Here is a 23,998-nt window from a genome sequence, read left to right on the forward strand (position 1 = left end):
GGAACCCACGTTAGACCCAGGGATTCAAGGAGGTTGAAAGTGAATGGCTGGAAAACAATCTTACAAGCAAACAATAACCAAAAAAGGGTAGGAGTAGGTATAATAATATCAGATAAAATAGACTTTAAATGCAAAAGTATTTTGAGAGACAAAGGTGAACATTATATATTAGAAAAAGGGGTAATCTTTCAAAAAGAAAGAGGAGTCATAAATATTTATGCACTTAAAATATATGAGGCAAACAATGGAAAACTAAGTGGAAGAATAAATTCCTCTACAAATATAGTGGGGGACTTCCATACATGATTATCACCATTAGACTGAATATCTCAACACACAGTTAATAAAGAAACAAAGACTTTGAATAAGATATTAGAGGATCTGGACCTAATAGGCAGACACAGAACACTAGACCCACATAGATAAGGATATACAATCTTCTCAAGTACACATGGATCATTCTCTATGAGAGACCACACCTAGGCCACAGAGAGAGTCTCAATGAATTCAGAAAGACTGAAATCATACAAAAGAATTTTTCTGACCACAGTGGAATGAAGCTGGAAATCTGCAAGGGCCAGAGACCCAGATGAGGCATCAAGATATGAAAGTTAAGCAACAAACTCTTAGACAAATCATGGGTCAAGGAAGAAATCTCAAAAGAAATAAGTAACTACCTTGAAACTGATGAAAATGACAAAACAGCATATCAATATGTATGGGATGCAACAAAAGCTGTCCTGACAGGGAAATTCATAGCCATAAATTCATATATCAAAAAAGAAGAAAGAGGTAAAACTTAAGATGTAACTGCACAGTTGGAGGAATTAGTGAAAAAAGAACTAACCCCAATGGAAGAAAGAAAGAGATAACTAAGATCAAAGCAGAACTAAATGAAATAGAAAATAAAAAATCACTAGAAAAAATTTAAAAAGACTGGTTCTTTGAGAAGGGAAATAAAATTAACACTTAGCTAGACTAACAAAGAAAAAAAGAGAGAAGATGCAAATTCACAAAATAAGAAATGAGAAAGGTGGTATCACCACTGACCTCAAAGAAAAACACTATCATAGGATATTTTGAATAACGATATGCTAACAAAAAGGACAATTTAGAGGAAATGGACAAATTCCTAGAAACACATAAGCAGCCTACCCTGACAAAAGAAGAAATTGATGATCTCAACAAACCTACCACAAGTAAAAGACAGAATCAGTCATTAAAAACCTCCCAAATATGAAGAGCCCTGGGCCAGACAGCTTCATAGGTGAATTCTACCAAACATTCCAGAAAGAACTAACACCAATCTTGATTAAACTCTTTCAAAAAATCTAAATAGAAGGAACATTGCCTAACTCATTCTATGATGCCAGTATTACCCTAATACCAAAGACAAAGACAACAACACAAGAAAGGAAAAGTATAGATCAATCTCTCTAATGAACCTAGATGCTAAAATCCTCCATGAATTCTTGCTAATCATATTCAACAACACATCAAATGAATTATAGACCATGACCAAGTGGGTTTCATCCCTGATATGCAAGGATGGTTCAACATAAGAAAAGCAATCAATGTAATACACCCCATAAACAGATCAAGCAAAAAAAATGACATGATCATATCTATAGATGCAGAAAAAGCATTCGACAAAATACAACACCCTCTCCTGATAAAAACACTGCAAAAGATAGGAATAGAATGAACTTTCTGAACATGAAAAAGGGTACATAGTAAAACCAACAGCTAACAAAATTTACAAAGGTGAAATCCTAATATCTTTCCCTCTAAGATCAAGAACAAGACAAGGATGCCCACAATCACCCTTCCTATTTAACATTGTGTTAGAAGTACTTGCTTGAGCACTGAGGCAATAACCAGATATAAAAGGCATCCTAATTGGTGAGGAAAAAGTAAAAATTTCACTACCTGCAGACAACATGATCCTATATAAAGAAAATCTTGAGAAATCTACAACAAAGCTTCTAGAACTTATAAATGAGTTCAGTAAAGTCTCAGGTTATAAAATGAATGTGCAAAAATCATTAGCATTTCTGTAAATCAATAATGAGCAATTTGAGGAGGAAATAAAGAAAAAATACCATTTATAATAGTAAATAATAAAATCAAATACCTAGGAATAAATTTAACTAAAGATGTAAAAGACTTATACACATAAAACTATACAATACTATTAAAGGGAGTCAAAAAAGAAAAAAAATAAATGGAAGAATATTCCCTGTTCATGGATAGGAAGACTAAATATCATTAAGATGTCTATCCTACCAAAACTGATCTACAGATTTAATGCAATCCCAATAAAAACAACACAGCATTTTTTATTGAACTGGAAAAACTAATTATGCAAATTATTTGGAAAGGAAAGAGGCATCAAATAGTCAAAGATATACTGAAAAAGAAAAATGAAACTGGAGGAATCACACTATTTGACTTTAAAACATACTACAAAGGTAGAGTAGTCAAATGACATGATATTGGCACAAGGATAGACATACAGACCAATTGAACATAATTGAGAGTTCAGATATAGATCCTCGGATATACAGTCACCTAATATTCGACAAGGTCACAAAGCCCACTCAACTGGGAGAGGATGGCCTCTTCAACAAATGGTGCTTGGAGAGCTGGATATCCATACGCAAAAGAATGAGAGAAGATTACCATCTCACACCTGACACAAAAATCAACTCAAGATGGATCAAAGATCTAAATATAAGAGCCAAGAACATCAAATCCTTGGAAGACAATGTACAGAAGCATCTATAGAATCTTGTAATAGGAAATGGCTTCATGAACTCCACACTCAAAGCAAGAGCAGTGAAAGAATAAATAGATAAATGGGACCTCCTCAAAATTAAAGACTTTTGCAACTCAAAGGAGTTTATCAAGAAAGTAAAAAAAAAAAAAAAGCAGCCTACCCATTGGGAGAAAATATTTGGTAATCATATATTTGTTAGGAACCTAATATCCAGCATATATTAAGAAATCCTAGCTCTCAAAAATGAAAAGACATACAGCCCATTTTGAGATGTGAACAGATAGTTTTTCTAAAGAGAAAAACAAATGGCTAAAAAGCACATGAAAACATGATCAATATCACTAGCTATGAGGGAAATGTAAATCAAAACTACAATAAGATACTATCTTACACCCATTAGACTGGTGGCTATTAAAAAAACCGAGGACTACAAGTGTTGGAGAGGATGTGGAGGAATGGGAACTGTCATCCACTGCTGGTGGAAGTGTAGAAGGATCCAGCCATTCTGGAGCACTGTTTGGCAGTTCCTCAAGAAACTACCTATAAATCTGCCATATGACCCAGAAATTCTACTGCTGGGTATATACCCAGAAGAACTGAAAACAAGGACATGAACTGATATATGCACACCACTGTTCATAGCAGCATTATTCACTACTGCCAAAAGTTGGAACCAACCCAAATGTCCATCAACAGATGAATGGATAAACAAAATGTGGCATATACATACAATGGAATACTACTCAGTTGTAAGAAGGATTACAGTACTAACACATGGGGTAACATGGATGAATCTTGAGGACATTAAGTTGAGAAGCAAGCCAGGCATTGAAGGACAAATACTACATGACTTCTCTGATATGAATTAAGCAAATCAAGCTGTCTCAGAGAGTTAGAGACTGGAAGATAGGATTACAAGAAATGGGGTGGGAGGGAGAAGAAGGAAGTGAACCAATGCCCACATGAGCAAAATCTATGATAAAGTGGAGGGAAGTAGTTGTGCAGTGAAGGGATAAGATGGGGGCATAGGGATACTATTGGTTGGGGCATTATAGGCTTGAGGGGGCTAGGGTTAGGAGGGTGGGCCAGATGGTCCATGGAATTGGGGGAGGGTTGGGAGGGAGCAGGTGAATACGGGAGATTGTTGGGTATGTGGTGGAAAGTATAATGTTGAGAAAACTCTTTAGAAAATATAACAAGGAAGGGTTACTGGGTTAAGGTGTTGACTGGGGGCATCTGTCACAGGGTGCATATGAGGCAGGCTTCTAGGGAGTGTATGAGTGCTCATCATGTCATAGTGTGTTCTATCAGTGGATGGAGATCAATACAATGAGCAGGAAGGTGTAATACTCCCATCCTGCAGAGGCCTGGTGTTCTCAAACAGAGAGGAGGGTGTCTCTCGAGAGCATGGTTGCTCCCAATCAGGGAGGACCGACTAGTGTGTCAAGCCCTCAGCATTGTTGCAAGAATCTAGCAATCTTGTCCTTAAAGCAGTGATGCATGGTTGTCACTGTAGGACCTGAGGAGAGGGGGTGAGAGTAATAGAATAGCTGGAAGAGGGGGTAACTGGGGGGCAACAGAGGTGTTCTACATGATCTTGCAATGATGGGAACAGGCCATGTTAAACACCACCAAAAACATATAAAAGTATATAATCTAAAATGTAAACCATAATGTAAACCATAATGGAACCATGGTTGGCAGCTCTGTTTCAATATCTGTACATCAGTTGCAGCAAATGTGACATCCACGTGTAAAAAGACCATTCCTGGGGAAGGTGGAAAAGGATTTGCTCTTGGGTACATGGAGTCCCATATATTGTATATGTGACTTTAACTGTGATCTAAAACTTTTTTGAAAACATAGGAAAAAAAAAAGAATATAGACACTGAGGAAGAAATGGAATGGATTGTCTTCCCATTGTACATACAGGCCAACACCTATTACAGTGATGAAAGGAAAACATTATAAACAAATTTTTATGGTACTTTTCATTTTATTAATACCTCAATTTATTTTTTACTTTATTTTTTCTAAATTATTATGCATTCTATTTCTAATCTTAAAGCCTATCATTACTATTTTATTTTCCTATTAATAGATTTTGGCAATATATTAGACTTCATTTTTGAAGAAGTTTTGGATCACAGAAAGGTTCAACTATGGCAGAGGAGGAACACTGATGGGGGTTGTCATTGATGGGGTATGCATGGGTGGGAGGGAGTTCTCCAGGGCATGCATATAAAGTATATGGATATGTTCAGTTGTTTGTTGGGTATTGACATAGTGGGTAGAGTTTCACATGACAGCTGAGGGAGTGCTGATTTCACATTCTGGGGAACTCTGCCATAATCCCCAATGGAATGGCAACAATCTCCCAAGTGCCCGGACAAAGACCAGTGAAGAAGGAAGGTCCAATGATGGGTACTTGATACTGATGACTATGCTTAAAAGCCTGTGTGCTGGAAATTTCAACTAGGTCTACAGCTGCAAGGTGCCTAAAACTTACCTCCAGAGAGCCTCCATATTGCTCAAATGTGGCCACTTTCTAAGCCAAACTCAGGATGTAAATGCATTACCATCCCCCCAGTGTGGGACATGACTCCCCGGGATGAGCCTCCCTGGTGCTGAGGGATTTCTACCAAGCACCAGGTGGTGATGCAACTAGAAAAAGACATTGAATGAAAGAGGGAAGCAGTAAAGACAAATGAGTTTACATGGCTAAGAGAATTCAAAGTGAGTTGGGAGGTCATCAGAGGGATCATGCTTATGCACATCTCAGCAGGATCTCAGAGACAACCATAGTAGATACAACCCAAGGTACTGGTGCTCCTGAGGGCTAAAGAGACACACAGGTTCTACGGGTATGACAGATAGCTCTGGAATTCAGTGCCTTGCAGTGGGCCCTACTTTGGAATTTGTGCTCCTGAATGTGATGGAGTTGGACTCAGATGTGACCTTCCCATACATGCCTCTTCTGTCAATTTTACTGAACCTGTGGTTGATGCTGGGGTTGGTGTATGCTTGGGAAACTTGAATGTCTGTACTGACTGTGTGCCGGCTGGGCCCTGAGCCACAGCAGAGTTGTAGCACCTACTCTCTGGTTTGTTAGACATGCCCATGTCAGCTAACAAGGCGGTGGGGATGGTCAATCACCACATTAGGGAACTGAGAGAGTCTACAACTGCAAGTAGGAGAATTACATCATCAGCCATGTGGGATCTAGGCTCCTCTTGAGATAGAGGTGGAGTCGGCATCGATGTCCCAGGGTCCTCAGGATGAGAAATAAAATATGGATTAGAGTGGACTTACTAGTATTCTACTATAGAATTATTGTGACTCTAGCAATGGAAGAAACTGTGTCACTGATGTGGAGACAGTGGCCACAGGAGATGCTGAGGGCAGGGAGAGGGATAAAGAGGTGTGATATGGTGGCATTTTCAGGATTTGGAGTTGTCCTGAATGATATTGCAGGGACAGATGCAGGACATCATACATCCTGCCATAACCCACTGAATGGACTGGGGCAGAGTGTAAACTACAATGTAAACTATAATTAATGCATGTAGCAGTACTCCAAAATGTATTCATCAAATGCACACTGATGAAAGAATTTGGTGATGTGGGAGGAGTGGAGGGGGGGATGGGGAGTGGGATATATGGGATCATTATATTTTTAATGTAATATTTTGTATGATCTATGTATCTTTTAGAAAAATTTAAAAATTTATAAAACACATAATGTGCTTTGGATATTTTCTCCTCCATTATTGTTTTCAATCCAGGATCATGCATTGCATTTAATTATCATTGTTTCTACAGTCATTCTCTTTTTAAATTGCAGCAACATATATATACAAACTAGAACTTCTCATCTCAACCACTTCTAAGCACACAATTCATTAGCATTAACCACATTTAAAAAGTTGTACTATAATTTACTATGATCCATTACTGAAATGTTCCAGCACCCCAAGTGGAAACACTGAACCCATAATGCATTAACACTCCAGTCTCCCTTCCCTCTGTCCCTAGTAACCTGTACTCTATTACTGTCTCTCTGAATTTGCAAATTCTCATTATTTCACATAAGTGAGATCATATAGTAGTATATGTCCTTCAGTGTCTGCCTTATGTCATTCAACATTGACAACTTCAAGGTCCATCCATCATAGTAGTATCAGAACTTCTCTTTTAATGATAATATTCCATTGTATATGAATGCCATATTCTTGTTTATCTGTTCATTTGTTGGACCCTTGGGTTGCTTCCAGGTTTTAGCGATTGTTAATAACATTGCTATGAATATTGGCACATCAGTGTTTCTTATTACAAAGGTAACTGAACGAAGTGTTAAATGTGGTTTCTTGCTATATAGCTTTTAGACATTTTTCCAGTTGTCTTTTCCTGCTGTTATAGTTTGCTAAAGGCTGCGAAGCAATATAATAATGGACCAGTTTTTACAATGGGGATTTATTAATTTAAAAGCTTACACTTCCAAGACCATGAAAGTGTCCAAATTAAATATCATCAGAAGATGCTTCTCCCTGAGCTGTGGCTGTGGGTGACCGGGCACAGGGCAGCGTCCAGTCCTCTCCCCTCTCCTCCAGGCCTCATTGTTTTCAGCTTCTGGCTAAATGGCTTCCTCTCAGCTTCTCTGTTCCATGGATCTCAGCTTTGGCTCGCAGGGCCTTCTCTCTCGGCTTCTGGGTTCCTCTCTGTCTCTGCAGCCTTTTACTGTATCTGTGGCTTTTAATTTCTGTTTATAAAGGACTCCAGGAAGAGGATTAAGACACACCCTGGGTCACGCCATCTAATCAAGGCCTTGACTGGAGTAATGTAATCAAAACTCCCCCCTACAATAAGTTTACAACCACAGGAATGGATTAGCTCTAAGGACATGATATTCTGGGATCCACAAGACTCAAACCACCACAGCTAATAACAGACTATCTTTTATTTTTGATAATGTAACTGTTTCAAATACAGAGTGATGAATTTTCCTGTAAAAGAATGGTTTTCTGCACAGGTCCCAAGATGTTCTGGAAATCCAATGAAAACCATAAAGGTTAATATGAAGGTATGTTGTTTTAAAAAATAGTGGGCTAGGGGAAGCAGCTGTGGCTCAATTAGTTGGGCTCCTGTCTACCATATGGGAGGCCCTGGGTTCGCATTCCGGGCCTCCTTGTGAAGGCAGGCTGGCCTGCATGTTGTGGAGAGCTGCATGGCCTGCAGATGCTGTGGAGCACTGCCTGGCCCACAAGCATTGTGCAGAGTTGACTCAGCAAGGTGATGCAACAAAAAAAAAGGGGGACAAGCAAAAACACAAAAGAGCATGCAGCGAATGGACACAGAGCAGACAGCAAGCAAGCCACAAGGGGGAGAGGGGAAATTAAATAAATAAATACAGACACAAAGGAACGCACAGCAAATGGACACAGAAAGCAGACAGCATGCAAAAAAAGCCACAAGTGGGGGGGATTAAAAAAAAAGGAATTTTATGATTGAATGTAAACTCATTTCATGTCATTATTTGAGAATCATTACATTCTGCAGAATACACTGAATTCCAAGAAGAACTCACAATGACTTAGGCATCTTTTAAAAACTTAAAACATACATAAAGATAGGTTGAAAGAAAAAGGCTTCTGAGAAGAATTCAGTGTTCACATACCTGCATTTGTGATTTAAACATCTCACTGTGGTATTCCGAGATGCAATGCGCGTCTCCACATTTCAAAAACAAGTTCCTGAAAGGATGGCTCCTGTAGAGAATAAAATGTCTGTGTATTTGTTCATTACTTCTGTGAATGAAAGCCATAAAAGGTATTGGACACTGCATGAAGCATTACAATGCAGGAACTTTAAAAGCCTTGAGTTCATTTTATAAGTGTTTATCTTTTCTTTTTGGTCAAGAAAAGTCTTAAAGTTCACTGGCATCATTTGTGTCATTGTAATTATGAGCTAGGATACCACAGGACAAAAACAGCTTCTCGTAAAGCCACATTTCCCAGACTGGCAACAGTGGTGGCTATATGTATTTATGTTGGATGCATGTATCTTTGTGTGAATTTAGTGTATACTTAAGAGTAACTGAATCAAATACTCATTTACAGTCCTCTTCATAAAGTTTTACTCTTTGTAAAATAAAGACCATGTATCTCTCTCTGGATATAGCAATAGCTACAATATTGTGGACTGGCAGTTTATTTTGATTAAAACCATTTAGCATCTAAATAATTCTCACCTGAAATTTCCAAAGCAGTTTCTGAAATTAACGTATTTTCTCTCTATTCTACATAATGAATCTATTTAGATGCCATGGTTTTTGGTAAGGGGTTATGAAACTGGAAAAATGACCTCTGCTTATTCTAAAAATGTAAATTGCATTATCCCTGGTTAGGGCAGTTGAGCATGTCAAGCCTGCAACATTGTGGCCCTTCAAGCAATGAACACTGATTGTCACTGTGGGCCCTGAGGGGAGGGAGAAAGAAGTACTGAATAGACGGAATCAGTAACTGTGGGGCAATGGAAGTGTTCCACAAGATTATGCAAGGGTGGATATAGGACATCTGAAATTACACCAAAAATGTATAGGGGCCTACAGGTTAAAATGTAAATCCTAATGTAAAACGTAAGATAACTAAAAATTTAGAAAACTGTATAGTCGAAAATATAAACCAATGTAAACCCAAGTGTAACCGTGTTGAAAAGCTATTGTCTCAATATCTGTACATCGGTTGCAGTAAATATAGTATGAACAGGTAAAAAGAATATGCTGGGGAAGGGACAAAGTGTCTGATGTTGGAAATGTGGGAGTACTGTATATTGTATATAGGAATTACTGTGATCTAAAACTTTTGTGAAGACAAACTTAATAATTAAAAAAAAAAGAAAGGACATAGACACTGAGGAAGAGATGCAAGAAGTTGCCTTGCCAATGTGCATACAGGGCAACACTTACTGCAGTGATGGAAGGCAAAACATCAAAAACAAACCTTTTTCATTTTCTAATTTTTTGATACCCCAATTTATTTTTACTTTAATTTTTAAAAATTAGTATGTATTCTATATCCAACCTTTAAACACAGTACTATATTCCATTTTACTATTAATGGAACCTGGCAATATATTAGGGTTCATTTTCAAAGAAGTTTTGGACCACAGAGAGGTTCAATAAGAGCAGGGGAGGAATACTGGTATGGGATGTTAATGATAGGGGACACATAGTTGGGAGGGAGTTCTCCAGGGCATATATACAGGGTACATAAAAATGTTTGGATATTTTCATAATGGTTACAGTTAAAAATGAGAACTGAGAGAGTGCTGAGTTTCTAGCCAGGGGAGCTCTATCACATTCTCTAATGGAACAGCAGCAATCCCCCAAGTGCAATGGCTAAGACCAATAAAGAAGGAAGGTCCAACAATGAGCCCTTGATACTAATGACTATGCTTGTTAGCCTGTGTGCCTGAAATAAAAACTAGGCTTGGAGTTGCAGGGTGCCTAAGAGTTACCTCCTGAGAACCTCCATGTTGCTCAAATGTGGCCAGTCTCAAAGCCAAACTTAGATGTAAATGCATTGCCTTGCCCCCAGCGTGGGACATGACTCCCAGGGATGAGCCTCCCTGGTGCCGAGGGATTACTACCAAGTACCAGCTGATGATGTACCTAGAAAACAACCTTGAATAAAAGGGTCAACTCAGACCAGTAGAATATCTCAGCCTACATGTATTATCAGGAGTTAAAAATGCTTATTGACTTAAATAAAAGGGAGTAATGGAAAGGACAAATGAGTTTATATGGCTATGAGTCTCCAAAAAAGAGCTGGGAGGTCATCAGAGGGGTCACCTTTACACACACTTCAGCAGAGTCCCAGAGCCAGCTAAAGTAGATACAACCCCAGGTACTGGTTCTTCTGAGGGCTACAGAGACCCACAGGTTCTATGGTCATGGCAGATGGAGTTCAGTGCCATGTCAGTTGGCCCTATGTTGGAGTTTGTGTTCCTGAGTGTGATGGATTTGGACTCAGATGTGATCTTCATTCACAAGCCTCTCTTGTTACTTATACCAGATCTGTGGTTGGTGCTGGGGTTTAGTGTATATCCAGAGGACTGGAATCTCTGGACTGTCCATGTGATAGCCAGGCCCTGAGCCTCAAAAGACTTGCAACTCTTACCCTCTGGTTTATTAGACTTACCCCTGCCAGCTAACAGGGAGGTGAAGAAGGTCAACCACCAGACCAGGGAACCAAGAGTGCCTACCACTGCAAACAGGAGAATTGCATCCATCATCCAAGAGGAAACTAAGCACCCTCTCAATATAGAGGTGGAGTGGACATCACCATCCCAGGGTCCACAGAATGGAGGAACAGAGTATGGATTAGAGTGGACTTATTGATATTCTATTCTGGAATTATCGTGATTAGTAATGGAAGTAAATGTAGTATTGATGTGGAGAAAGTGGCCAAGGTGGCCTAGGTGGCTAGAGAGTATGAAGAAGAGATGTGATGTGGGGGCATTTTCAGGACTTGGAGTTGTCCTGGGTGGTACTGCAGAGACAGTTACTGGACATCTTATGTCCTCCCATGGCCCACTGGGTGGACTAGGGGAGAGTGTAAACTATAATGTGGACCATTGGCCATGTGGTGCAGCAGTGCTCAGAGATGTATTCACCAAGGGCAATGAATGTCCCATGATGATGGAGGAGGTTGTTATGGGAGGAGTGGGATGAGGGGGATGGGAGGTATATGGGGACCTCATATTTTTTTACTAACACTAAAAAAAATAAAGATTTTAAAAAAATATCATGAATTCATGGGTAGTAAGCAATGGGACAAATGGGGTCAGAGTTTTTCTTAAGCCACCAAATAATTGTCTCAGGATGATCTTTGCATTGGGAAGATCTTCCTCTCATCATGGACTAAAGAAACCTCCATTTTAGGATAATCATCTGTTGACATGCCTGACTTTCCTCATTAACTGTGTTTCCAAGAGGACAGAGACTGGGTCATATTTAGCAGTGCATCTCAAAAAAACACGTGACTTTGTTTTCCTAAAGTATTTACCCTCACCCTCTACTTAGTATCTCACAAGAAGAAAACCTTATTGACCATCAAAACAGACTGAGAATGAATTAATCATTTTTCAGTTACTGGACTTGTTTGGAGATCAGCTGTAGACTCTAAAGTGCTTTAGAGAAAACTAATAATACATAATGTCTAGAGGAAAAGGAAAAAGAGAGCACAATGAAATTGTGAGCAGGCCTACTCTGGGTCCTTACTTTTATTTACTGCATGTGTTGGAGAGGTGGTAGAATTTTTACTTTCATGCTGAGCTAGTATTAGTAAAGAGTAATAACAATAATAGAGTCAGTGAGCACTGTACTGTGCAAGGCGCAAGGCTAGATCCTTTACATTTAAGTTCTTATATAATCCTTGCTGTAACCTTAAGAGATTGGTAATAACACCTTCATCTCATGGATGATAAAACTCAGGTTAAGAGATGCATAAGACCTTGGCCACAGGTAGTACAACTACTGATTGGTATATTCACAGTTTGAAAAAGTTCAGTCTGACTCCACAGTCAATGCTTTTCCTCTGACCAAAAGGGCATGTATCTATGTGCCTCAGGCTCCTTAGCTATCTCTACGGACTGTGGGAACTAGGGGATCATGACATTGCATTGTAAACCTGAACAGTATCTTTGAAGTGAAAAAAGGAATCACAAGAGAGCAATGGTGAGAAGGGAATGTGGTCCAGGTTTCCTTGGTGATGACACGTGGAGCCAGGAGTGCTCCAGGCCACTTGTCCATACATGTCTGCCAGAGCGTATTAACCATAATTTATTGAAATGAGAGGCAAACCCTTTCCCAGTGAGTTTCTTTATGAAATACTAATATCACAGACAACAAGATAGACACTGAGTTACTGCATAGCAGGGCGAGCACTAAAAGAGAAACTGTAAGAAAGTGGGAGTGGAAACCAAAGTGTCCTGCAAGATGTCAAGTAGAGGTCCAAGGGGAAGGACCTGTACCTCACTAGTCATTCTGCGGCACCATAAAACTATTTTTGCTTAGCCCAAAGATGGGTACTGGGAATGTCAAGGTCAGGGATACACTCCATCCTGCCACACACAGGAAGATCACACCCAACTTCTGACTGTTCCTATGGTTAGTCACATAGGGAAACCCTGCTATGTATAGGAATACAGAGCATACCTATTTTATGTATCTACAAATGATTTTTGCATATTTCTAAAGATGTTGAAATTTCCAGAAATGCAACTACTGCTTAAATCTAGAGATAACATTATTTGTTATAAAATTTATGAATAGACATTTGCCATTTTGGAAAAATGGCCTCTCATGATCATAGTGATACTTAAGCCCATATAGAGTTTATTAGTATAGATGTAATCATGTATTTTCCTTTAAAATACATATGCAGATAAATACACATTCTATATATACACTCAGATATATATACACACATATACATACACTATATACATATATATCATGGTTATCAATTTATTGAGTCTTAGCTCCAAAGTCATGCTTCATTGCTTGATCCATGAAAAGGGAAATGGATCTTTTAAATATTTGTCCTTTTCCGGGTAGCATGATGTTAGGCTTTGTCAGTGAAGGGTTCTGGAGAGACATCATAGGAATAAAAGCTTTTCTTTCCTGGTTCCAGAATGCTCATTCACTAGGTTCCACTATTTGGTGGCACAGTTTTCTCCAGTGCTCAGCACCTGTTAAGTGCACCTTTGACAACATATTCTCCAGGTCTTTGTTCAAGCAGCATGACACCCTCTCCCCAGCTAAGGACCATACCAGACCAGCTCTCTAACAAGCCAACCACCTGGGCTTCATCCCACTCAGTGTCCCAGAGGCACCTTGGCCTGATGAGTACGTAGAAATGCACTTGCTTCCTGCAGAGGTGGATGCCTTCAGCTCTGAATTCAAAAGAGCTAACACCAGGGCCCTGGATCCCTCTGCATTCCTGCCTACTAGCTGTAGCTCGCCTGTGTCCCAGAGGGCTGTTCCTGCTTTCCCAGTGACTGTCTAGCTCTAGCATGGGTGACTTGGCAAATGTCTCTTCCATCCAGTGGTCTGCAACCACACTTTCTTCAACAAGGTATGAACCATTCCTTCCAAGTTCACACTTCTTTGCCTTAAGGCAAGTTTATCTCCCTAAGATTTAAGGCAGTTTTTAATTCTCTTTCTATTTCTAGAGTAATCTCCTATCATAATTAATACTTCTATATATTAAATTTCTCTTGTTCAAATCACTACGTGGTTTCTTTCTCCTGACTGACCCCAATTTGGGTAGTCCTAGAAAGTAGACCCATAAAAGGGGATTTGAGGATTAGTTTGCATATGCCTTCAGGCTCGGCACAGTGATGAGCTCCTGTCCAATGGAAGATGATGTACTCCTGTCCAATGGAAGATGATGTGCTAGTAATCCATGTAATGTGGTAGCCTCAAATTCCTCAGGCCACATTTATTTCAACGTCAACTGTGTGATGATACACTAATTGAGGCACATGCCTGGGAGCCCATGGGCTGCTGCACTGTATTTGACAGCAGTGACAATAACATGGTAGGGGATCAAGTCTTCCTGGTCTTTAAGAAATATCAGCCACAGCAAAATACACAGGGTTGCTGTATTATTATACATTAGTTGAATGCATAGTCTCATCCAGGAGTGGTGTGGACAGACATTGCCTAACTCATTTTAAGTCATTTACTATTAGATGTAACGTGAGCTGTATTGTTTTTTGTAGATGTTCTTTATAAGTTCCTAGTTTGCTGAGAATTTCTATCATGAATGGGTGTTAAAAGTCATCAAATGTTTTCCCCAAATTAATTGATAGGTATATCCCATTTTTCCTTTTTAGACTGTTAATATGGTGAATTACATAGATTTGTTTCCAAATATCAAACTAACATTTCATTACTGGAGTAAGACTACATACCAGCTCTTAGAAGGTGTATCAGTCATCCAAAGGGTGCTGATGCAAAGTACCAGATATCTGTTGGCTTTTATAAAGGGTATTTATTTGGGGTAGAAGCTTGCAGTTACACGACCCTAAAGAGTTCAACTCAAGGTACCATAAGAGGTATTTCCTCCCCAAAATCTGTTGCAACGGGTTGAACCAAGATGGCAGGTGACATGTGCGAGGGATCAGCCTTTTCCTTCCTCTTGAAGCTCCATGGTCCCAGCTCCTTCTGATCTCAGCTCTAGGCTGGAGGGCTCGTCTCTCTTCACAGGGCTTTCTCAGTGCTGCAAACTCTCAGGCAAATGGCTCATCTCTCTGCATGTCTATGGAGCTGCCTCTCTTTCTCTTTGTGTCTTCCTCCCTCTATTTGATAGACTGTCCATTTATATAGCCCACCAAATGGGAGGAGGCTCAACCTTGCATGCCCTTACATTATGGCTGAATCAAAACCCATTTACTTGATTAAATCAAGCCTTTGAATTTAAATAAATCGAAGGATATCATGCTCAGAGGAACTGACCAGCTTAAAAACATAATCTATATCTCTTTTGGGAATTCATAAATAGTATCAAACTGCTGAAGGGTAAAGTCAAATTGGAGACCTCACACAGAGGTCACAGAAGACTTTCACAAGGACAAGGCAGGAAACACTGAAGGTGAGTATGAATCGTAGAATAACAAACCACAAAGAAGGACACTAAGAAATTTTAAAAATAGGAAAACTTTAAGGACAGCATAAAATAAATATATTAGAATGAAAATGAAGGCCTAGAAATGACCAAAATGAAATGACATGGAAAAAGAAAAATGAAAAAGAACCAAGTAGAAATGAAAATATACAAATAATAAAATTAAAAACTCAATTGACATGCAAAAAACAGAATAGATAACTGAAGCAGAACTAGTGAAGAAAAGATTAAGAAATTTAACAGAGAACTAAAAACTGTGTAAAAGAATGAAAGGGACATTCTAGAACTCAAAAATTTGTCACTGAAATTAGAAACTCAGTGGCTGGGTTAAATAAGTAGATTTGAAAGGACCTGATTTAATTAATGTATAAAAAAGAACACTGTTTGGTTCTTTGAGAATACATATTATTTTCAGATGTACGTAGAAAAAATAATGAAAACTGGCTAAATGTTGGACCATAAATCAAGTCTCTATAATGAAATCATGAAGAGTATATTTTCCATGACCAAAATGGAATTAAACTAGAAATCAATAATAAAAAGGTAACTCTAAACACCTATATGTTTGAAAATTGTGAAACACCAATCTAAATAATCCAATATTCAAAGAAGAAAACACAACAGGTACTACAAAATATTGTGAACTGAAAGATAAAGAAAATAATCAAAGAAACAAAACTTGTGGGACATTTCTAAAGTCAGGCTTAGAGGGAAGTTTATAGCACTAAATATGAAAATTTGAAAAGAAGAATTACTGAAAAACAACAATCCAAGTATCTATATCTGTAAGGGAGGAAGGCAACAGCAAAATCCAAAGAAATTAGAAGAAAATTAAGGATAGCAAAAATTAATGAAGCAGAAAACAGAATTTTAACACTGCCAAAAAGACAATAAAACTAATAAATTCATTGGCATTTGTAAATTCCCTTCATTCCCTGGAAACCTGGCAGGGACATATTGAGTCTGGGTCTGAAAGAACACAGCTTCCATATATGGGGCTCATAGAACTCTGTACTGTTCACTCTTCTGTTACTGTTTTCATTTCAGATCATTTATTTTAGAATGCTCTGTTAAGTACAGAAGAATATGAAGATGCAACCAATTATTTCTGGGTTTTAAATACATGAATTAGAACATCTCACCTATTTAACACCCGTTGTGAAGTTAAAAATCTAATTCATTCCTTTTAACAATTATAAGCAGAACATACAGGACAGAAAGCATCTTAGCTCATAGCTTGTGCCTGTGTTAATTTCCTGGATGCTAAAACAAATACAACAGGTCCACTTTCAGTAATGGGAGTTCATTGTTTCACTGTGTGGAAGCTAGGAGAAGTCCAAAATTGAGGTGTCAGCAAGGACATGTTTTCTCCTCAAAAAACTGTGGCATTCAGGGGCTGGACGCTGGCGCTTCTTGGTCCGTCGCTGTTCTGTACTTGGTGATGGACAAGGCACCATGTCCTCCTTTCTCTTCCTGGATCCACTGACTTCCAGCTTCTGGCTGCTCCCTGTGGCTTCTCTTTCGGGGTCAAATTTCTTGGCTTATAAGGATCTCAGCTATATTGCATCAAGGCCCTCCCTCACTCAGTTTGGGCTCACCTTAACTAAGAACATCTTGAGAGGTCCTATTTACAAATGGGCTCACCGCAGGATCAGAGGTTGGGATGAGAACACGCCTTTTGCTGGGGACATGATCCAACCCCCAGCAGTGCCCAAGGCATTCTTCCTGGGTTTCTGGTTCAGAGGGTTTGGAGTAAAACACTATTCCTAGCTCTAGTCATTGTTACCTCTAATGACATGACTTCAACAAAAATAAAAGTAAAATACCCTGGGCCTCAGCAGACTTGCAACTCCTACCCTCTGGTTTCTTGGACTTAATCTAGCCAGCTGACAGGGAGGTGAAGAAGGTCAACCACCACACCAGGGAGCCAAGAGTGCCTACAGCTGCAAGCAGGAGAAATGCATCCATCATCCATGTGGAATCTAAGCCCCCTCTTGATGTAGAGGGGGAGAGGACATCACCACCCTAGGGTCCACAGAATGGAGGAATAGAGTATGGATTACAGTGGACTTACTGGTGTTCTGCTGGGGAACTATTGTGATTAGTAAGGGAAGGAATTGTAGCAGTGATGTGGAGACGGTGGCCACGGTGGCTGCTAATGGTAGGAAGAGGGAAGAAGAGATATGGTGTGGGGGCATTTTCAGGAGTTAGAGTTGTCCTAGGTGGTGCTGCAGAGATGGATGCTGGACATTGTGTGTCCTGTCGTGGCCCACTGGGTGGACTGGGGGAGAGTGTGGACTACAGTGTGGACCACTGTCCATGTGCTGCAGCGGTGCTCCAGAATGTATTCACCAGGTGCAGTGGATGTGCCGCAATGATGGAAGAGGTTGTTGATGTGGGAGGGGTGGAGTGGGTGGGGTGGGGGGTATATGGGGACCTCATATTTTTTGAATGTAACATTTGAAAGAAAATAAAGAAGAAAAAAATGTTTAAAAAAAGTTAAAAAAAGTAAAATATATCATTAATTCAGTGGGAGGGGTGGAGTGGGTGGGGTGGGGGGTATATGGGGACCTCATATTTTTTGAATGTAACATTTGAAAGAAAATAAAGAAGAAAAAAATGTTTAAAAGTAAAAAAAAGTAAAATATATCATTAATTCAGCATACTAATACAGCTCATATAAAATATTTATGAATGCTTCTTCCAAACCTGATAACTGTAACACCATTCAAATTAGTATGGTTTTTAGAATGCAAATTTACCTTTTTGAAGCCACTTAACCACCGATACAAGGGGAAAAAAAGGCACCCAATTCAACAGGAGGGGTTTGCAAATGGAACTTTGTTAATCAAATGTATAAACCTAATTACTTATATAACTTTTTATGTCTTCCAACTGACATTGTGGGGAAAGTTGAGGTTATGATGTTCTGAAAAGGTAAAAATCATGAACACTTTGATCCTGCGGTAGATGTCACAATTGTTATATTTGTTACCTTTGGGTGTATATGCTACAGAAGAAAAAAGATTACCAGCACACTCCCATGTATAAATAGCCACTTATACACACATACACACACTCACATACATACCATACATCTACATATACAAACAAAATACACACACATACCCAAACCATACACATCCTGCACACATAGACATATACCCACTTACACACATAAGGCCCCTCTTACACACACACACACACATTCACTCATATACATACCCAGATACAAACATACACTAACATACCTACACACACATCCACATACCTATATGTTCAGAAAAGAATGAAAAAACAGTTTTTGAAATATTAATGAATCCCAATAAATGCTGCAGTAAAACTAAAGAAAACCTTTAAGTGCTCATTTGGACACCTGAACCTTTAACAAAAGAAATGTCTAGAAAATATTATGATTGTTATGAATTGTGAGCACAAATGGAATTTATAATATAAATCTCAAATACTCTCATTAATAAGGCTGTTCTATCTCCCCCCAACCCCCTCCTAGTTTCTCTCAACCCCTCATGTGAAGCCTCAGTCCTGATTGAAAGTAGGTGAAGTTTAATGCTGAATGTAATTTTGCAGGCTTACTTTAATTGCTGGGCTATTCGTAGAAATAGAAATGGCTCAGTAAATCTTAGCATCTAACCCTGGGTAATGTCATCACAATGTAGGGAGAGTTAAAGAGTAGCCTATTGCATCACTGTAATGACATTAAAATAAACTACTGTGTATTAATTCATGCTGGGAAACAAGCAGATACTATAGGTAGAAGCTTGAGAAACCTGGGAGAATATTTTGAGTACATCAGCCAGTTTCCCTTTGTGGGAGAGGTCTCTGAATAAGAATGAGGCTACCTCAGGAACAAGCTTGATGTAGACCATAGGCTGTGGAGCTCCCTGACCTGGTGGAGGCAGAGGGAGAGCCTGACTTAAAGCACAGGCTATGCCTGATGTGCTGTGGAGCTCCCTGACCTGGTGGGGATAAGGGAGAACCTGATGTAGACCACAGGCTACACCTGACTTGCTGTGGAGCTCCCTCACATGGTGGAGGTAAAGGGAGAACCTGATGTAGACCATAGGCTACACCTGACCTGCTGTGGAGCTCCCTCACATGGTGGAGGTAAAGGGAGAACCTGATGTAGACCACAGGCTACACCTGACCTGCTGTGGAGCACCCTCACATGGTAGAGGTAAAGGGAGAACCTGATGTAGACCATAGGCTACACCTGACCTGCTGTGGAGCTCCCTTAGCTGGTAGAGGTACAAGGAGAGCTTAACACAGGCCAGAGACTCCCTTACCTGAAAGAGATACAGGGAGAGCATGATGTAGACCACAGGTCATGTCTGACCTGCAGTGGAGCTCCCTTACTTGGTGGAGGTATAGCATGAGCTTGCAAAAGAAAGGCAGAGATGTCCCAGGCTAGGACAATCTATCCCACTGCTAGGCAAGAATTAATCAGAAGAAGACATTTATTTCTCTGATTATCAACAATCCTTAGTTGCTTCTGTTCCAGGCATTCTCTGCTTTGGGAACTGAAATGCTGCTAAGCAACACACAACAATGGACTCAATGGACTCATTAAAGGAAACAACCTTCCGCCTGCATATTAGTGCATTTTCTTGTATCATTTCTCATTTATCCACAGAGCTTGGAGCAGAACACTGACTAGTTAAAACACACAACTAATCTTATTTTTCCTATCAAGATTCTTAAATGCTGTAAAGGCTTGGTCAATAAACTGGGATACACTGGACATGGCTTAAAAAAAATGCCACTTGCAATAGTAAAATGATCTAAAATACTTTGAAAAAGCAGAATTCCTCTCCATCTGGATCTTATAGCTGATAGACTCCTATAAATCCATTTTAAAATATATAAATTCAGAGAAATAACTGGTTACCTGCTTAAGATGAAAGAAGAGTCTACTCTAAATCCAGGATTAAATACAGAGGAAAAGATAAACTTTGGGGCCAATTAAAACAGCCAGAGAGAAGCAGGCATGCATACTCTTGTAGGACAAGGAGGAAGTGAGGAATGAATTTAGTGGCCCTTTCTGCACTTTTCTCTCTGCTTCTACCCTAATATCCCTAGTCTGGGCTGTACCATCTTGCATCTGATTCACAGATCCTACAACTGTCTCCTTAGCTCTCCCCTTAACCAGTTTTTTGCCCCATTGACTTCATGGACACCAAGGTAAATGGATAATCTTGACTGAGTGTTCCCTTTTAGTGTTTTCAGCAATTCTGAATATAAATCAGTCTTATTAAAAATTTAGGATGATTATGAAACTTTGTAACTACCCAATAGATTCTAGAAGGAAGTAAAAGAAAAGGGGGGGGGGATCTAGAAGAGATCATTAATAGTGTTTCAAGTTAAATTTTTAATGCAATTCCTTTAGGACATTCTGTGTATTGGGAAAAAATGAAAATACTTCAACCTTTTTTGCTAGCTCTGCATAAACGACTGTACACAGGTACAGAAACAACAGAAAATGTGGCCATCTGCCCCTAAGTCTTATCCTGCCTCTGCTTTGGGGGGACTCGGGGCACCCATGCCAACACACCTTTATCCAGGCATCAAGAACATGTCACTTTCAGAGAGGTCTTCTGACTAGTTAGGGTCCTTCCCTCCCCAGAGAACTCAGGGCTGGCTGTCAGTCATAAAGAAGTACAGATGAATATGATTTTGTGGAACTGAATTATGAATAGTTTTGAATGTGGTCCTTTGGTCTTGCAGCCACCCCAATCTGTGTACTTCAAGAGTTGGTTAAAACAATTGGCAAGCCAGCCAGGAGGGAAAAAAGGACTGCTGGCAGTAGTAGGCATGAGTTTTAGGAGGGGAGAATCCATGGGGGGAAATCTCAGGTTGGCCCATGTCATCCATGTGGGGCAGGGTGGCTATCCTCCAGAACGAGTAGAGATCACTGAGAGTACAGGGATGCCCTAAAAACCCTGATGGGTATACCGACTGTGCTACAGCAAGTAGCAGTGAAGCTGCATTTAAATTAAAAAGAGGGAGAATGCCATATAGCTGTGGCTATAGCATGACCCCTGTTCCTAAATTTGCAGGTGTCTACTGAGGCAGAACAAGTGGAAAAGGCCTCTGTGCACCACTCAGAAGAAGAGCTAGAGTTAGAAAATGACATGTGCCTGGCATAGGTAGAGATGAAGATTCTTTTAACTGCTTGCCTGTGCCAAGTTAACGATCAGCTAGAAAATCTGGCTTATAGATATGCTTGGGCTAGGGGCCACAGGCTGCCATGAGTCCAGGTTCCAAGGATATTAACCACCCCTGGGTGGGACCCTAAGGCATGGGACCCTACGGACTCCTACCCAGATAGAGAAAAAGAGGAAGAATGTGAAAAGCACTAGGTGTGACAAAATAGGTAAATGTAAATTTAGCTTAAAACTCTTATCTACTAAGCCAGGGAATTAAGAATCATAGTTTGTCCTGTAATTCCCCAATTTAAAGCTTTCAACAGCCCTAAAATGAGGGTAATTAATCCAATTACCAAATTTCAGTAAGAAAAGTCCTTAAAGGCTATAAAAAGACCTTTCCTAATTTCCACAAACTGGAAATCAGTATTGTTTAAGGTTATTCACAATTTTAGAATTTTATTTTAAAAAAAAATTCTTGGATAAACTATAATGGTTCCAATTTTATCTGGCTTGGGGGTAATTCCCTTAGGTTTATATAATGCTAGAGAAATAAATTAGCATTATATGTATTAAATCTTTAAAATGATGAAAACTATAAGTTCATATTTAATGAAATATAGATCTGTCCTAAAGTGAAATGGTTAGTTTTCACAAAACAGAATAAGATAAGGAATGTAAAACAGTACTTAAATAGATAAAGTCAATTGCATTGGTTGCTAATTGTAATTTAATAGTCTTATTTAAATGTAAAAGTAACTTATGGTTATAGGAAGTTTGCAAAAGCATTTTCTAAATTAAAATATTTAAATGGCTAATTCCAGAAAGTCATTATTAAATAGAAACCTAAATTGATATTGATAACTAAAAGCAACTTCATAACAGGAAAACTTGTGAAAGGCCACTTCAGTCTGCATATTAAAGTGCTGGTAGGTGGAAAATAATCTTAATTCCACTGGGAATCTTAGGTTTTCATAAAATAATAGAGAAAGTAGCTTTTTTATACACTGCTAAGGTAAAATACCTGTTAAGTAATATAATCATGGTAAAGGTGTAAAGTACTGAAATAGTTAATTTGATATGTTATAAACTGCACTGGAAGTATTTTGAAAGTATCTACAAATTAAAAAACACAGACTTAAGTATTGTTAAACTCTCTTGTGCATTAAACCAGGTCCCCAGTACCCTGCATAGTGCCTCTTGATTTGAGTTATTGGCTAGGTCGGTTACTATGACCCTAACACAATAAAAGTATCTACCACATTTGCACATACTCTTGAAGTGGATGGAAAGTATGTTGCTGTTTTGGACTCCTGCAGCAGCTGGCAATGCCTCAATATGGCCAAATTTACAATGGACACTGTCTCTAGACTGCCTCTATTTTATAGTGCTGAAGGGCGCTATGCACCAGGCTAGTGGAACACTGGAGCTTTTCCTTCCTAACTTCTCTCTAGGATCAATGGTGCCGCAGCATGCTGTTTATGTGAAGGACATACCAAGTGGAACAATAATTACCAGAGTAATGTGGGTAGAACTTAAACAATCACAACTGGCATTATGGCCTGTTGCCATGGAGAGACAAAACATATGGTGTTGCAAACTTGGAGCTTAGATCTATTGATTGCAGCTCAAAAAAGAAGTTGTGCACTTGTATACTAATTAGTATTAAGTGCTTTACCTATATACCTGATGACTATAATAGTATCTCTTGTATTATAGATCATATGCAGAAGGATATTGAACATGTTGTATTCTTGGTAAACTTAATTCATTTTATTTCTTCCAGAATCACTTCCTTCCAGAACAAAGTATTAATCACATGGGGATTTCATCCAGTTCCAACCATGGTACAAGACTCACCACCCCTCAACCTCAATAGAACAGCCAGAGAGTTTCACACCCTGACAATAAGGAGCTACTGCCCCTGTCCATCAGGATGTAGCTGCAGAATAACAGCATCACCCTTCAGTTCCCCCTTAAGAACAAGGGTGTGAACTGAGGGGGCAGTGGAGACAGGTCAGCATAGGAAATGAGGAAGGCAGCTGGTCAGAAGAAAGCCTGCCAAAGACGCGGGTCACAGGGTCCAGTTTGAAAGTCCTGGGCTCAAAAGAAGGCCTGGATAGCTCTAAACAGAAAGGCCTCCCTGTTGGTTCCCTGAGAGCTGATAGATGAAGGTAGAAAGGCAAATAACTGGAGCCCTACATGTGTCTGTGTAGACTCTTCTTATGCCTAAACTGGTTTTTGATGTCACTGTAAAAATCTCAAAGAATTTAAAAGGGGAAAATGTATGGTATTGGAAGCCTCCTCAAAAGAGTCTGTGGCAGTTTGAGACTATTTATTAACCCTAAAAAGAAAAAATTATGTTT

At 39.3% G+C, this 23,998-nt stretch overlaps 1 protein-coding gene across 1 annotated transcript in view; it reads right to left on the minus strand.

The window, feature by feature from the left end:
- The window catches only part of LOC101421072 (serine palmitoyltransferase 1), a 222,381-nt gene that overhangs the window by 94,417 nt on the left and 103,966 nt on the right, over nt 1–23,998 (minus strand). The window contains exon 8 of the mRNA XM_071216571.1: nt 8,434–8,544. The gene's annotated coding sequence lies outside the window, so the exon portion shown is untranslated. Of the gene's footprint in view, nt 8,545–23,998 lie in introns of the transcript that reaches the window.

The sequence above is a fragment of the Dasypus novemcinctus genome, chromosome 8 (genome assembly GCF_030445035.2).
Source record: "Dasypus novemcinctus isolate mDasNov1 chromosome 8, mDasNov1.1.hap2, whole genome shotgun sequence".
Taxonomy (NCBI): domain Eukaryota; kingdom Metazoa; phylum Chordata; class Mammalia; order Cingulata; family Dasypodidae; genus Dasypus; species Dasypus novemcinctus.